The 13,080-nt window shown below is 44.4% G+C and overlaps 1 long non-coding RNA gene across 1 annotated transcript; it reads left to right on the top strand.

The window, feature by feature from the left end:
* The first annotated feature begins 5,395 nt into the window (after positions 1 to 5,395).
* On the top strand, positions 5,396 to 11,896 carry LOC148056745 (uncharacterized). The gene is made up of 3 exons (XR_015702664.1): positions 5,396 to 5,746; positions 8,395 to 8,536; positions 11,197 to 11,896. It is a non-coding gene; the product is annotated as an uncharacterized LOC148056745 (long non-coding RNA).
* The last annotated feature ends 1,184 nt before the right edge of the window (positions 11,897 to 13,080 follow it).

Genomic DNA, 13,080 nt, shown 5'->3' with positions numbered 1-13,080 from the left:
GCCGAGGGAACAAGCTGGTACACCCCGTAGTCCAGAATGCTTTCCTGCGCTGCTTTCTTTTTTTTTTTTTTTTCCACTCAGAAGTCGGTCGTGGTACAAACAAGCGTACAGTGTAAGACGCTGTGCTGCCGTAGTCCTTGGTTGAATTAGAGCGACCTGTTTCGCACCGCTACCCGTTCCCGGGTCCCTGTTGCTGAGCCCACTGAAGAGAGTTGCCTGTTGCGAACGTGTCATTGCAGCGACAGCCAGCTGGCACGTCAGCATTTCCATTGCAAACCTATTTTTAAAGGTCTGTAACTCAACCACGGAAGACAAATGTTTTGGACTGAAACAGGGAATGTGTACCAGGAGTGCTCATCCTTCAGCAAATAAAAAGTATGCAAGAAAATGTAGGACCAAAGTCACCAGTACTTAATACCGAGAGAGAATTTACATTTTAACTATAGAACTGTTTAGGGTAAGTCACTTGTAAGCATTATTTTTGTTATAGTAGGATTGTGTGAATATGGAGCCTTTAGAGCAATTAAGCGACAGGAGACGAAGGGACAAGCCCCAGCTTTGTGCGCCTTTGGTTCACACACAGCTCCCTGCCCCTGGTGTGCATCCGCAAGAAGCCAAATCTTTTCTGTGGGATTAAATACGTATGTACTTGAGCCAGGCCATGAGGCAGATCTTAATTTAAATATAAAGGAAATCAAGTGAGAAGTGACTTTTTGAAAGTGCTTGAGTGCTCAGCAAGAACTTGTGTCTAAAACTTGTGTTGCAGATGCCGTTTCCCTGCGTCTGAATTTTTTTAATGCTACTGAGGCTTTTCTGATTTCCTGAAACAATAAGAGATTGCAAACAAGTGTTCTGCATCCACAGAGTCCTAACACTGTCATGTTGAGAAGTTCAGAGAAAAGCAATAATCAAATAAGTTAGGATTGTTATTCATTTCTTGTCAAAGACTATAAAAGGGAAATTATGATACATGTAGATATAATAATGACTGAAGAAGAAAAAGTAAATTCAGAATTTCTTTCACTCTAGGTCTCACAACCAAAGAAGCAGAAGGCGTTCAATAAAAAGGCAACAATACGTCACTGAAATGTAGAACTTAGCAAGATCCCCCCTCCCGAATGATCTTTCATAGGGAAATAAAACATCAAAAATATAATAGCAAGTCACTAATTTGGCAAGACTAAGGCCTCATGTCTTGGGTTTCAAATGAATATTTAAATATTACATATTTGGATATTTTTTTGTATCTTTTTCTAGAGCATCTAATCTAGCCCGTGTCCATGACTGTATGGATATCAGATCTCACTGGGTGTGCAGTTTTCAGCGGAATATTTTTTACATTCCAGTACCTTAATTTGTTCAGCAGGTTCTGCCCATTATGTTCCTCAGCAGGTCCTTGCATGGTCTGCATGACATTATAACCCCTTTTTCCTCTGTCAGGTGCTTTTATTAGATGAAGGTTTCAAAGTAACCAGTTTCTAAATATTTATTCACTTTAGAATTAATTCTATGCCATCAAAGTTGCTGAGAATGCTCTTTTACATAGCCTAATAGGAAAGGAGTTATAATAATAATAATAAATGGGATCTGCAGCCAAAATTCGGCTTGTTCAGCGTCGGTAACACGAACTCCAACCACTCGGTTGTCCCCTTTATAGACCTCAGGGCCGCAGCCAACTGACAGCATCCGGGCTTAGTTTGCTCATTCGATTTCCCTGAAAGTATCAGTCATATACTTCAAAATATGAACAACAGATTAGGAGGTAAAAAAAAAACAAACCATAAATCCCTGCAAACTCCCTGCATATGATTCCTAGCAGGACATTTCTCAGAGAGGCATGTTACAGAGCTGCGGTCCCTCTCAAGCCTTCTGTCAATCTGTCCCAGCCCTGTCCCTAAACAAGATTATTTCAGAAGAATCCTGCAAATTTTGTGTTCATTCACCCGGGATGTTTTTCAAGAAAGGAAAACCAAGACTGTTATCATCAGGCCAGTGTCTTTTGTTGCTCTCCTCCCCCCAGTTAACGATACTGGAATCCGAACCACGCTAACCATGGCAAGTACAGCGCAGCTCCACCCTGGAAAGCAAAGCAGAAAAACCAGTGTGGATACAGCAATATGTGAATAGTACCTAGTTCAGCGAGATCTCAGGAAGGAAACTATACAAAAAGCAAAGTTTGAGGAAACTGCCCAAGCCGAGACTGACGTTTTTGTTCTGTTTTTACTAGGATGGTAAAGCCCCTGAAAGGGAACAGGTACAAATTTAGGTTTTGTAGATTCAGTTCAAGGCAGACTATGAACTCTAGTATCGATCGTGAAGGTGGTTTTGGGGGGGACAGAGTTAATTTCTCAGGGCAAGTTTATTCAAGTTCATCATCATTTCACCTTTAATCTTTTGTACAATACGATTTAACAACACTTGCACAGTCAGAGCAGTACAACTCTTCCCTATTGTGTGGATGAATTTACGTGGGTACAAAGCACGCTTCTGTTAGCATGACTTGTTCTCATACGAGAAGGAAACAGAACTGTCCTGATGCACTGAAAATGTATGGCTGTACGCCTGTGCCTGCGCCAGAATCGTTCCAGCGGAGGACCTGATCTGTCTGTATTTGGATTAAGTTATGGAAGAGCACCGTGACAAAATCTTTAGTCACTACTGTGTTAGTCTGCATATGAAATAGAAACGTGAGAGTCCGTATCCCATCCTGTATACACTGAGAGTGAAAAAATGCAAATGGAGCCAAGCTCGGGTATGTGTGTGCGTTTACAGAAATGTGGTATAAAATACACTGTAAACGGTTTGATGCTGTTGAGCAGTTTATTGTGTGCTTTGCCCCACCCTACAGAGGCAAGAGAAGTCACTTACGTGAGGAAACAGCAAGAATCACTTTTATCCTCAGTGATGGTTATGCTGAATGTATGAAGCGCGAGTGAAGAGGCCCTTGCTGAATCCCTGCTTCAGCTTTATGGTTATATTTTTCCATCTACATCTTTCGTACTTTTGTAGCAAGTTTTTAAAAGCTCACTTACGGATAAAAAAAAGGAAGGCAATTTGAGACGATGCTCCTAGATCAACACCTTAAGAAAGATCCTTGATACTCTCTGTTTCACTCTCACCATCAAAGCAACACTCTTCTCTCGGGCTATTTTAGGACCACAGGATACACTTAGCCGCAAATTTTGCCACATTTGTCCAAAATGAGCTAAAGAAAGATCTCAGCCATATGGAAAATACAATGAATTTATCTCTGCTGATCATATTGCATTAAGTAGGGAACGAAAACTGCAGATAGGCACTAGATTTTTTGATGCTCATCTAAATTTTTTTCACTTAAAACTTTTTAGTAGTTCTTCATTTCAAGATGCATTTTGAATTCAAATGTCCTGCAATATTTTTTTCCCCCAAGACTGAGTGAATGCTGCGAACCAGCCAACTGACACATCTCAGATGTTCTATACAGGCAAACGAAAAGCTATGTACAGGCAAATTAAAGATCCAGTACCCTGTCTCCAACACTGGCCAGGAAAACAGATGCCAGACAGAAAATACAACCAGGGTAAGCAGTCGCTCAGAATACTTCTCCAGACTTTGTTTTCAGCCTCCGGCAATTCAGGATTCATGAGCCAGGGCTGGTATCTTGCACGGAATAGTCTTGATGGCTATTTCTTCCACCAAGTTGCCCAAGTCTTCTTGAATGTCTGAATTTTCAGCACCCATAACATCTCACAAGTTCCACAACTACACCTTATGTCAAAGGTTCCTCACTCTGAGCCTACTACTTAGTTTCATCCGATGTTCCCTAGCCTTACATCGTAAGGGAGGGGGATTGGTTGCCCTCTCCACATCGTTCGTGACTTTATGCACAGTATATATCCCACCTCCGCCGTCCTACCGTGCTCTCCTCTGTTTCCCAGGCTGAAGATTCCTGGGCTGTTTAGTCACTCGTAAATGAAGGGTGGGGAAATTCCGGTTTCTCTGTACACATTTCCAGTAGTGATTTGGAAGTAAATATAAAATAACTACCAATAACATGCACAAATTACAAAGAGAAAGGAAAGTAATGAGCAGTCATTAGCTATCAAAGTCCTTTGGGAAATGACAGGCGACTCAAAGTAAATTACAGACCACGAGGGCTGGATACACAAGCAGTGATCGAGTAAGGAGGGAGTGTGTTTTACATCCACGAGCAATGGATACTCGGGCTTTGCGTACAGTTTTGCAGTCTGTGCTTAGAAAAGCCCAGCAGAGGACCACAGATGTACTCCAGCCTCTGCGTAATGACTTACAGTGAAAAACCCAAAGGCTCAGCTTTATCAAACCTCATCCTAAGTACTCGTACAAGAATTCCTCTGGTAATTCAGCTCTTTCCAAAGGTTACCGAAGAAAACTTAAGCAACTATCTTTCTCATATGAACACCTAAGGTTAGCTGAACGAAATGCAGGTCAGAAAAAGTAATTAAATACTGAAATAAGTTACCACCGCAGTGTGAATACACCAACAGATGGCAAATCTACCACAAGCAATTGATCCTTGCTTTTTTTTTTTTTAACCGACTCTCACATACTTCTGTATTTTCCAAAACTTGCTTCATTATTTTTCTTCAAACCTGTTTAATCCTTGAAACTGAAACCAAGCCTGAAAAATTCAGCTTGAATTCACATTTTGCCTCAGAGCACAGAATAAACCGTCATGATGTTCCAATACGTAAATGTGTCAACAATGATGAATGCTTAAGGAATTGATTGCATCTAAAGTCATCGTGATCTCAATCTTTAGGGAAGTTTTTGTGCAGCAGAGGGTGTTTCTTCTGAAATGATACAGAGCCAAAGATGTTGCCAGTTCCTAACTTTAGCTAGGAGCCCACATATCATGCCTCAAACCAGTATCCTAATCATTTCAGGTGAAAATTCATCCCATTTTGGAAGATTATAATTAACTTCCTACTGAGCCATGCTCAGAAAAATGTCTCAACCTGGGAAGATTAAATAGGGACTTAGTATCTGTCAGAAATAATTCAGCGGTAGTTGTTTGTGTCTTGCAGTGTAAAGATACTGATTTAAAATAATCTATTTAGAAATTGTTTTCTCCTTATTGTGGAACAAAAGGCCTTGACTGCATGAGTAATAGCTACATTACTGGGAATAGAGAGTAGGTCGCTGAATACCACTTCAGTAATATTAGTTTAGGGCTTCAGATAATTGCTGTAGCAGTAGTACTTAAAGAATCCCCACTCCTGGAGGAAGAGAAATCAGCGTACATTCCCAGCCCGCTGCTGTTCTCGTAGCTTCTGGGGGCCAGCATAACGGGAGCTGATTGCTATTTCGTCTCCACTATTATCAAGGTTATTTTCAAGCCATCTTGACTTTGCTTCTGTTCCAATTGGGGCACAACTTGACTCATCAGTTCTTTATTTGGAACGCACATCACATTTCTTCACTTCATCAGCTCTCCTCCCAGTGAGGTCACTTGTTTGTGGCCATTCAATACTTCCTGCAAGCGCCCATTTCGCAGCTTAACTCATTTTCATACTGTCCTCTGCAAAGAGCCTTGCTTAAAGCCACCCGTCAGCCAAGTACGCATTTTGCGGCACCGTGACTTCGGGTTCAGCAGGGTATGGGCGCATGGTAAAAGCTGAGGACGTGCTGAAGTACGTTTCAGAACCAGCATCTGAAGCCCAGCTTCTTTTTCCATTAAAAATGGTGACAATATTCATAATAATTTCAGCGGGAGCATGATCATTCTGTAAGTAATTGCTATCAGGAATTTAATTTAAACCTCATTTGACTGACATTTCTTGTTTGCAAGATCTCTATTTTAGGAACAATGTCTTGCTAGTGTATCTCTCTTCATCTTAGTCATGACTGATAACAGAATAATCATCTCAACTACTTTCCTTTTCTTTTCCTGCATAATGGCTTTACTGCATTTTTACATAGCAAACGCACAAGAATAGCAACAATTAGAGAAATAACAGGGTTGTATGCAGCTGAGCAGGTGAGTGACTAGAACTTACTTGAGACTCTGTGCGAGGCCGGGTGGCAGGCTGGGCAGCCTTGACAGTCACACCTTGGTTTGTTTAGAAGACTAAGGAAAGGTGCAAGTTTGGCTCTGCGGCGTGCCGCTAACTCCCGTTCCTCTTGGCTGGCATTACACCCGTCTGCTAAATACAGAATCTCTGCCTTCCATCTCTCCAAATTGCTCGTTACTTCTCTTTCTAATTCATCTGCTGCTCTGCAAGAGTTAACTGCTCAGTCCTGTCAGTGCCATCTGTAACACAGCACCACCGGCAAGGGCAAAACTATATCCCAGTCACATTGCCGCAATTACAACGGCAATTTATCTTTAAACCCTACCTTTCATACAGGGAAATGCCACACAAAATGCTTCGCAGTTCATTTCATTATCTTGTTTCTTCTACTGCTTTAATAAAAGACAGTGCTCACGGGGCAGCCAAATGCTAAGAAAGGACATTCCTTGCGACTGTTCCCAGTTCTCTGTAATATTTTCTCATTTGCCATAAATCTATGAGGACAAGCGATTATGAAGAGTTTTCAACAAGTTGACCTGGACACTGAAAGAGCTGCTTCTCCTTTTAATGATGAGCTGTCACAGGCATCCATCAGTAGCCATGGCAGAACAGATGAAAGCCGTAAAAAATGACAGACGAACAGACTTCTTAATGATAAGGGAAAAATACAGTCCACACCATCTGAGAGGCAGATTCTCACCACCTTTAATGGGAGGGTTTTCAGTGAATGTTGTGCATTGGCTTCAGTGAGAAATGAGAGCACTCAACGGAGGAAGCATCTAATAGAATGAGGTCAGACTTTTAAAGAATGGCTGTTACCCAGCAAACCAGGACATCGGCGGACCGCTACGGAGTAAACAATAAATAATCTTCTGTTAGCAGGAAGAATAATGCTGGCAGGGGGGACCTTGAAAACCCTAATGAAGCTGCAAAAGGTCAGCTCCAGCCTGGTATAAGTTTACAACATTTCACCAGTTAGTGGTGTTTCACCGAGTTTAAGCAAATTAGAACTGAACCCTACAGCTGATATGGCGAGACTTTAAAGAGTAGAGCAGAGAGGAGCGGGATCTGAAGCCTTGCAGCTGAAACGCTGCTGTTCCCCAGGCAGCCTTCATGGGAAAGGGGAAAAGGCAAAGGCTGCACCAAAAGGAAATTCTGCAGCAATGACCAGGCAGTGCTGTTTCTCGTTAAAGTTTGGGTAGCTTGATCAACAGGCTTGCTCCTGCTCTAGCAGCGTAGGCAATCCGTAAGGACGTTACTTGCACCGACAAACCCCTCCGTCCAAGGCTCTGTGCTGCACCCCTGGCAAGGGCTCTGGGGCTGGCTTTGCACCTTCCCTCTTCTGAGCTACAAACGTAGCCCCGCTGACCCCCACCCCGTCACCCAAATGGATGGGTGCTGAATACCCGAGAGATTAGAACCACCCCTGTATCTTCTGGCTGGGGAAATGAGGTTCTACTTTTATTAAACGCTGTGGGTTTTTTAAAATGTGTAATTCTGAGCATCAACCTTTATCTCATAAAAGGAGGAGGAGGAGCCCCTGGTATTTTTTCCTGCAACCAACACAATCTAGTACCGTCTTTGGAAGGACAGCAAAAAGCACCAGGGCACACTCTTAAAAAGAGGAGGATCTGATTTCTTAATATAAAAAAATAATAAGACTCACTTTTAAAATATGCTAACGGTAATATAAAGGAAAAAAGAAATAATGCTGGGTTTGTGTGGGAAGGAAGCATATTTAAATCTAAAATGAATGACGTACCTTGTAATTACAGGAACCGTTGAAAGAGATAGTCAGAATTAAAATACTTTAAATATTCACATTGAAATATTAATTTGAAAATTTTAAAGTAGGTATAAATGCACATAAACAGAGGCAGATGAGAAAGGGCTGAAGTTCAAATCAACTCAAAGAAAGAAGTCAGCCTCGTTAAATGGAGGCTAAAATCGTCGGGGAGCTCGGCAGGGAGGGCTCCAGGCAGCGTGTGGCGGGGCGAGCAGCTCTGCAGCCTCGGGTGTGGGGCTCAGTTGGGTGTTTCGGAGTGCCACCGCTGTCTTCCAGTGATGCTCTTCTAAAGCGCGTGAACTCTGCGCACTCTTAAAAATCTAAATCAAAACACCCTTCTAAATTTTGAATCACCAAACAATGGGTGATTAAGCATAATTATTAAGCTTGCAGCAACAGAAGTAACGTATTTCTTCTGTTATGACAAAGTCCTCCTTGCTTAATGCGTTTTTATAAGACAGTCATAAAGTATTTTATGTTTTTACAGACATTTTACATCCACCTATTAATGTTGCTGATTTAGCTTACTAGATGGAAGCTGTTTTCACTCAGAGGTGTTTCTGTCTGTATTAACAGCTACAGATGAAACTGCATACCCATTTAATATTGAGAGGCGGCGTTTTTTTGAGCAAGGATGATGCTTTTCTGAGCGCAGAACCAGCACGAGACTCCGGCAGCGCCCAAGTCCCGTTACAAAGTGAGATAGGATTTCAGTGGGGTAAGCACGTTATATCATTTTTCTATGCGGGAGAACATTTTGCCATGAATATTCTCTTCATAAAAGATTTTTCTTGCCTAAAACGTCGCATTGAGTGCTCAGCATTTCCTTCCGACGCCCCTCATGTCACACTGATGGATCTGCTTCACCCACCGATCGCTGCGGAAAGCTCAGGGGAAGGGAAAATTGTCATTCTTGGTTGTCTGCTTGTTTGTTTAACTTCACCCTGCGGTTCTGGCGTCTTCCAAAGTTGTTTTGAGACTCTGGGAGTGCTTTTTTAATGCTGTTGGCATGTGAAAGCGACACCTACATTTCATTATACTCTGTACAGTTGGAAAAAAAAGGAGAGCGCACCTACAAAACACCCTGGCTGCTGAGCACAGCCAAACAGCTCCTTCCCTCGCCTCACAAGCGGGCAATTAATCTGCACGGGTTGGTGGTTCGTTTTGAAAAGCGCCTGCCAAAACAACTGCTAATGCATTTTCCTTTCGACATTTTTGAAATATTCACACGTACTGAGTTATTTTCTATCGGCACACACCCCAAAGGCCTCAGTCCCTCCTCCCTCAAAATGTTTTTGAGCAAGAACTCATGGTTTGAGCTTTTACCGGGGTCCTTATCCCCCCAAACGACAAGCGGGTTCCTCAGCCCTAACGCAGCCCCAAGCCCTTCTTCGTTTTTACCCTCATCCCACCCTCTATGTGAAAACATCGTCCTTGTTTGATCTCCAGAGGAGTGCAGCGCTTCTCAATTTCTGTTTTAAGTTCTTCTTGAGTCTGCTGAAAATTATTAAGCACATCGAGTGCTACAGAACCGGCTGTGTTGCCTCCAGACTGTCCATCGTTCAGCTGGCATCCATTTCACAGAGAGCTGCGAAAACCTTTTTGCGGCGTCCTTCAGATTGCCGAAGAGATTCGGACCCCTCGGGGAGCTCCAGCCGCACGCGTGGGTTACTGTAACCCTGCGGCAGCGCGTTCAGAAATCCCTCAGAAACAGCAGCTGAGAAAGGGCTGCTTCAGCCGGGGGCTGAGCTGGAAATGCTCGGCATCGCTTCCCAGCAGCCCGGCACAACGCCGGCTCCACCGGTGCCAGACGGTTCTTGCAAGAGCCCCTTAGGGGTACAATTCTCTTCTTTTACTCCAAATAAGAAATACACATTTATAAGCCCATAGTTGTATTCTAAGTGACTAACTAGTTGAAGGAGTCACCAAAAAAAGTAAATTAAAGTTATCGGGTCAGATCTTGGGCTAGAGGAAGCCGGAGTGACTCAGATTATTTCAGGGCCTGAGTTGAATCCGTTCAAGATCTCTTTCCTTGAACTAAGAAATACTTTTAGAAGAAACACTCATCATTGTAAAATTTTTAGGATATGGAAAATGATATGTAACCCAACGTTATTACTAGATAAGGGTGAAAACAGCCTTTAAAAACCTCTTGAGCAGGAGATTTTCTAATGGATTGTAGTTGAACTTCTGCTTATAGTTACTATATTGCTTTTAATACAGATTATAATTTTGTGCACAGATTTTATTTTTCACATGTAATACAGTCCTAAAATGCTTCAATGAAAATTCCACAATATGTGGCTTATAGTGAGGATATAACCAAACAAGAAAAAGGTTGGGTTTTATTTTTTCCTTCTTGAGCCAAAAATCAACTGTCACTTCATCCCACTGCTACACCTACAGGCAGCATCATCACCGCGGCGTGCAGCACACATACCGCACCGGGGCTCACACCGAGGAGTCTGTTCCTTCTGAACCCGGGCCAAACCGAGCTGGTGCAGTCCCGGGCGGCACGCTTGTCTTCGGGTGACTTCCCCAACCCTACCTCTGGTTCGATCAACCGAGATCAGCCCCCCTCATACCCCAGCAAGGAGGCTGCTGTGCTCTGGTCCCGATGCCCTGCCACTCCTCCTTTCTCCCCCACGACCTGTATGTCCGCCTCCGGCACCTGGCACGTTTGCCACCCTATCCCACAGGACTGTCTGCTCTACAGCCTCATCTTTCTCCATCACATACTTGCACTGACGTGTTGGCTATCAGTTTAATCTATTCTTTATTACCTGTAGTTCCAAGCTGTTTTGGTTCCGTTCCCTTACGGTTCCTCTGTGGTCTCCTGCCACTGCCTGTGCCCAAGAGGCGGATGAAAGGAGGATTTGGGTGATCCTGGATCCCGACTTTAAATTCAAATCCAAATCCTGATGGTCACACACCTGTGAGGACACAAATCCAAGCCTTTGTTTTGTCTCCATTCTTAGCATATTTTACACCTTGTCTTGGCCTCAAAACAAGGCAAAACTTTGCAGTGCCTAAGTTTGGCTCCAGGAGCCCAAAGCAGGGAGTTTGGGAACTCTGCCTTTCTGGGCACCTCCCCTCGGTCCTGCGCCGCGCTGCGCCGGCAGAGCCAGTCCGAGACGGGGTGGCTCGTGCGTCCCCATCCCCATCCCACCTCCCCTCCCCTCCTGCCTGCCTCAGAGCTTTCCCCTCCTCCTCTACCTACACGAGTTTTCTTTTTATGCGTTGAAAAACAGAGCTCTCAAAGATGTGTGTGCAGCTCCAGGGACTCGTAATAGTCAACAAATTTAACCAATATTTAAACAATTTTTTTGTTGGAAAGCCAGAGGGAGATCACGGCAGAGTTTCCTCTCTCTTCTTTAGAAATTTCCTTTATAAGGGAAGCCAAGCGTCACCGCTGAAAGGCAGCGATCCCTACGTGAAACGTGGCGGCCGCTCGGTAGCACGGAGGTGGGGAGGCGACGGTGAGGAACCGCAGAAACAGCAAACAAATTGTACCTCGCTGGGCTGGCACTGCTCACTGCCCCTGCATTTCAAAGAAAAATCCGAAATCGCTCTTTAATAGCAGCACGTGGTCAGGATGTTAACTGGAGCTCTGCTGGGCACCCAGGGCAGCAGAGGCAACGGGAACCTCTGAGGCCGCGCGGGGATGTTGACTGCGCGGTGACTCAGAGAGGGGCCACCCACTGAACCAGCCGCCGGCAGCCTCTTCGGGCGAGATGCGACAGCTACGCACCCTTCCCTGCCCATCTGTACATGTGCAATTCACGTAGAGACCTATGAGTGTGGGTATATATATACACACACATTATACATCGACATTTAAATATAATATACTGCCAGAGTTATGATTTTTTAAATATCTGAAGGATGTGGTATCTTGGAAACCGATTGCCTCGAGTTGCCCAAATCAATTACAGAGTGAATCAACACATCGCTTCAGCGTGGGAGCGGCGAGCAGTCGGCAATGCCGGCTGTCCCCGTCCCCGTCCCCGTCCCGGCTGGGAGCACGTCGGGGAACGGCTCCGTCGGCCCCGGCCGCTCCTGCTCCCCGCTACGGCAGGGTGCCTCAGCGAGCAGCCACGGCGACTGATTGAATGTCGCTTCTCTTAGATGGCTTCTTCGGCCGAAAGCTGGTTTAAAGGGCGGAAAAATAATTGAAACATAATATATAAAGGTGATACAGCTCTTCATTACAAATGTTTGCACAAAGTTGGGGTTTTTTATTACCTGATTGTTGAACAAGGCTTATTTTCTCTCTGTTTTATTCTACGTGTCATTCAGACAACTAAGCAACACATACTCTGAAAATTAAGCCATGGGCGTTCAACCTGTTTCTTGAGGAAACAGATCATAGCAGGCGTCGAGTGAGCTCATAGCCCACTGACGGCAGCAAGAAATGACATTTTCAGCCCAGCACTCAGGGTCTTATAAGAAGAAATTTCAGATAAATTCATGTTTTAAATAAATGAAACCCATATATTCTGCAATGTGATCACAGGGCATGCAAAAATGCATCCATCCTCTTCTCGCGGCCCTGAGCTCAGCGGGGAGGCAGACGGCACCCTCGGAGGGGGTTCACCCACGAAGGGTGAAAGGGAGCCTGGGCCATGGCTCTGGGCCGGCCAGGGAGCGGCCGGGGCTCCCTCTCGTTGCCTTGGCCGGGCTCCGACCCTGCTGCTTGGCAGCCCAGGTTTCATGTGAGGAGCCAAGAACCCGGTCCACAAACCAGGGCTGAACATGTTCATTTGTTTTATTCCTCTCAGACCAGTTTTGCTGCTTTGGCCAGCTCTGTAAAAATGCTGAGATTTTAAATAAAGGTCCAAAAATGGGATTATGTAGCTAGGAGAGTGTGGGTTGCTGAGAGAAGAGATTGCTGAGCTAAATATTTGGCAGAATTAAGAAATCCAGGAAAGACATGTGGGCATAAAGGAATAATTCAATATTAAATTGCTGGCAGAATTCATAAAATCTGTTTATAGTTCAGATCACAGTGAGCCATTTACTTGCTATTATTGGAAATAAGGTCTAAGGGATTTTGGTTGCAATGGGTTTGCAACTATTACAGAGTGAAATTATTAACAGACTATTAAACGCAGGCAAATTAACCTGCACTTTTCGTTGGGCGTACCTGTGGGGCACGGCGCTCTGCGGCGAGCAGGTGCCATCTCAAGGACTTGGCCGCCCCCAGACGCGGCCTCCTGGTGCGGTTGCCACTCGCCTGCCGCAGGCTCCGTTCGCCTTGGC

The sequence above is a fragment of the Nipponia nippon genome, unplaced genomic scaffold, assembly GCF_047370975.1.
Source record: "Nipponia nippon isolate SJK-2023a ecotype South Korea unplaced genomic scaffold, ASM4737097v1 scaffold_12, whole genome shotgun sequence".
In the NCBI taxonomy this organism is placed as follows: Eukaryota; Metazoa; Chordata; class Aves; order Pelecaniformes; family Threskiornithidae; genus Nipponia; species Nipponia nippon.
Note: the sequence above shows the minus strand (reverse complement) of the source record. Positions and strands in the feature narration are given on the sequence as shown.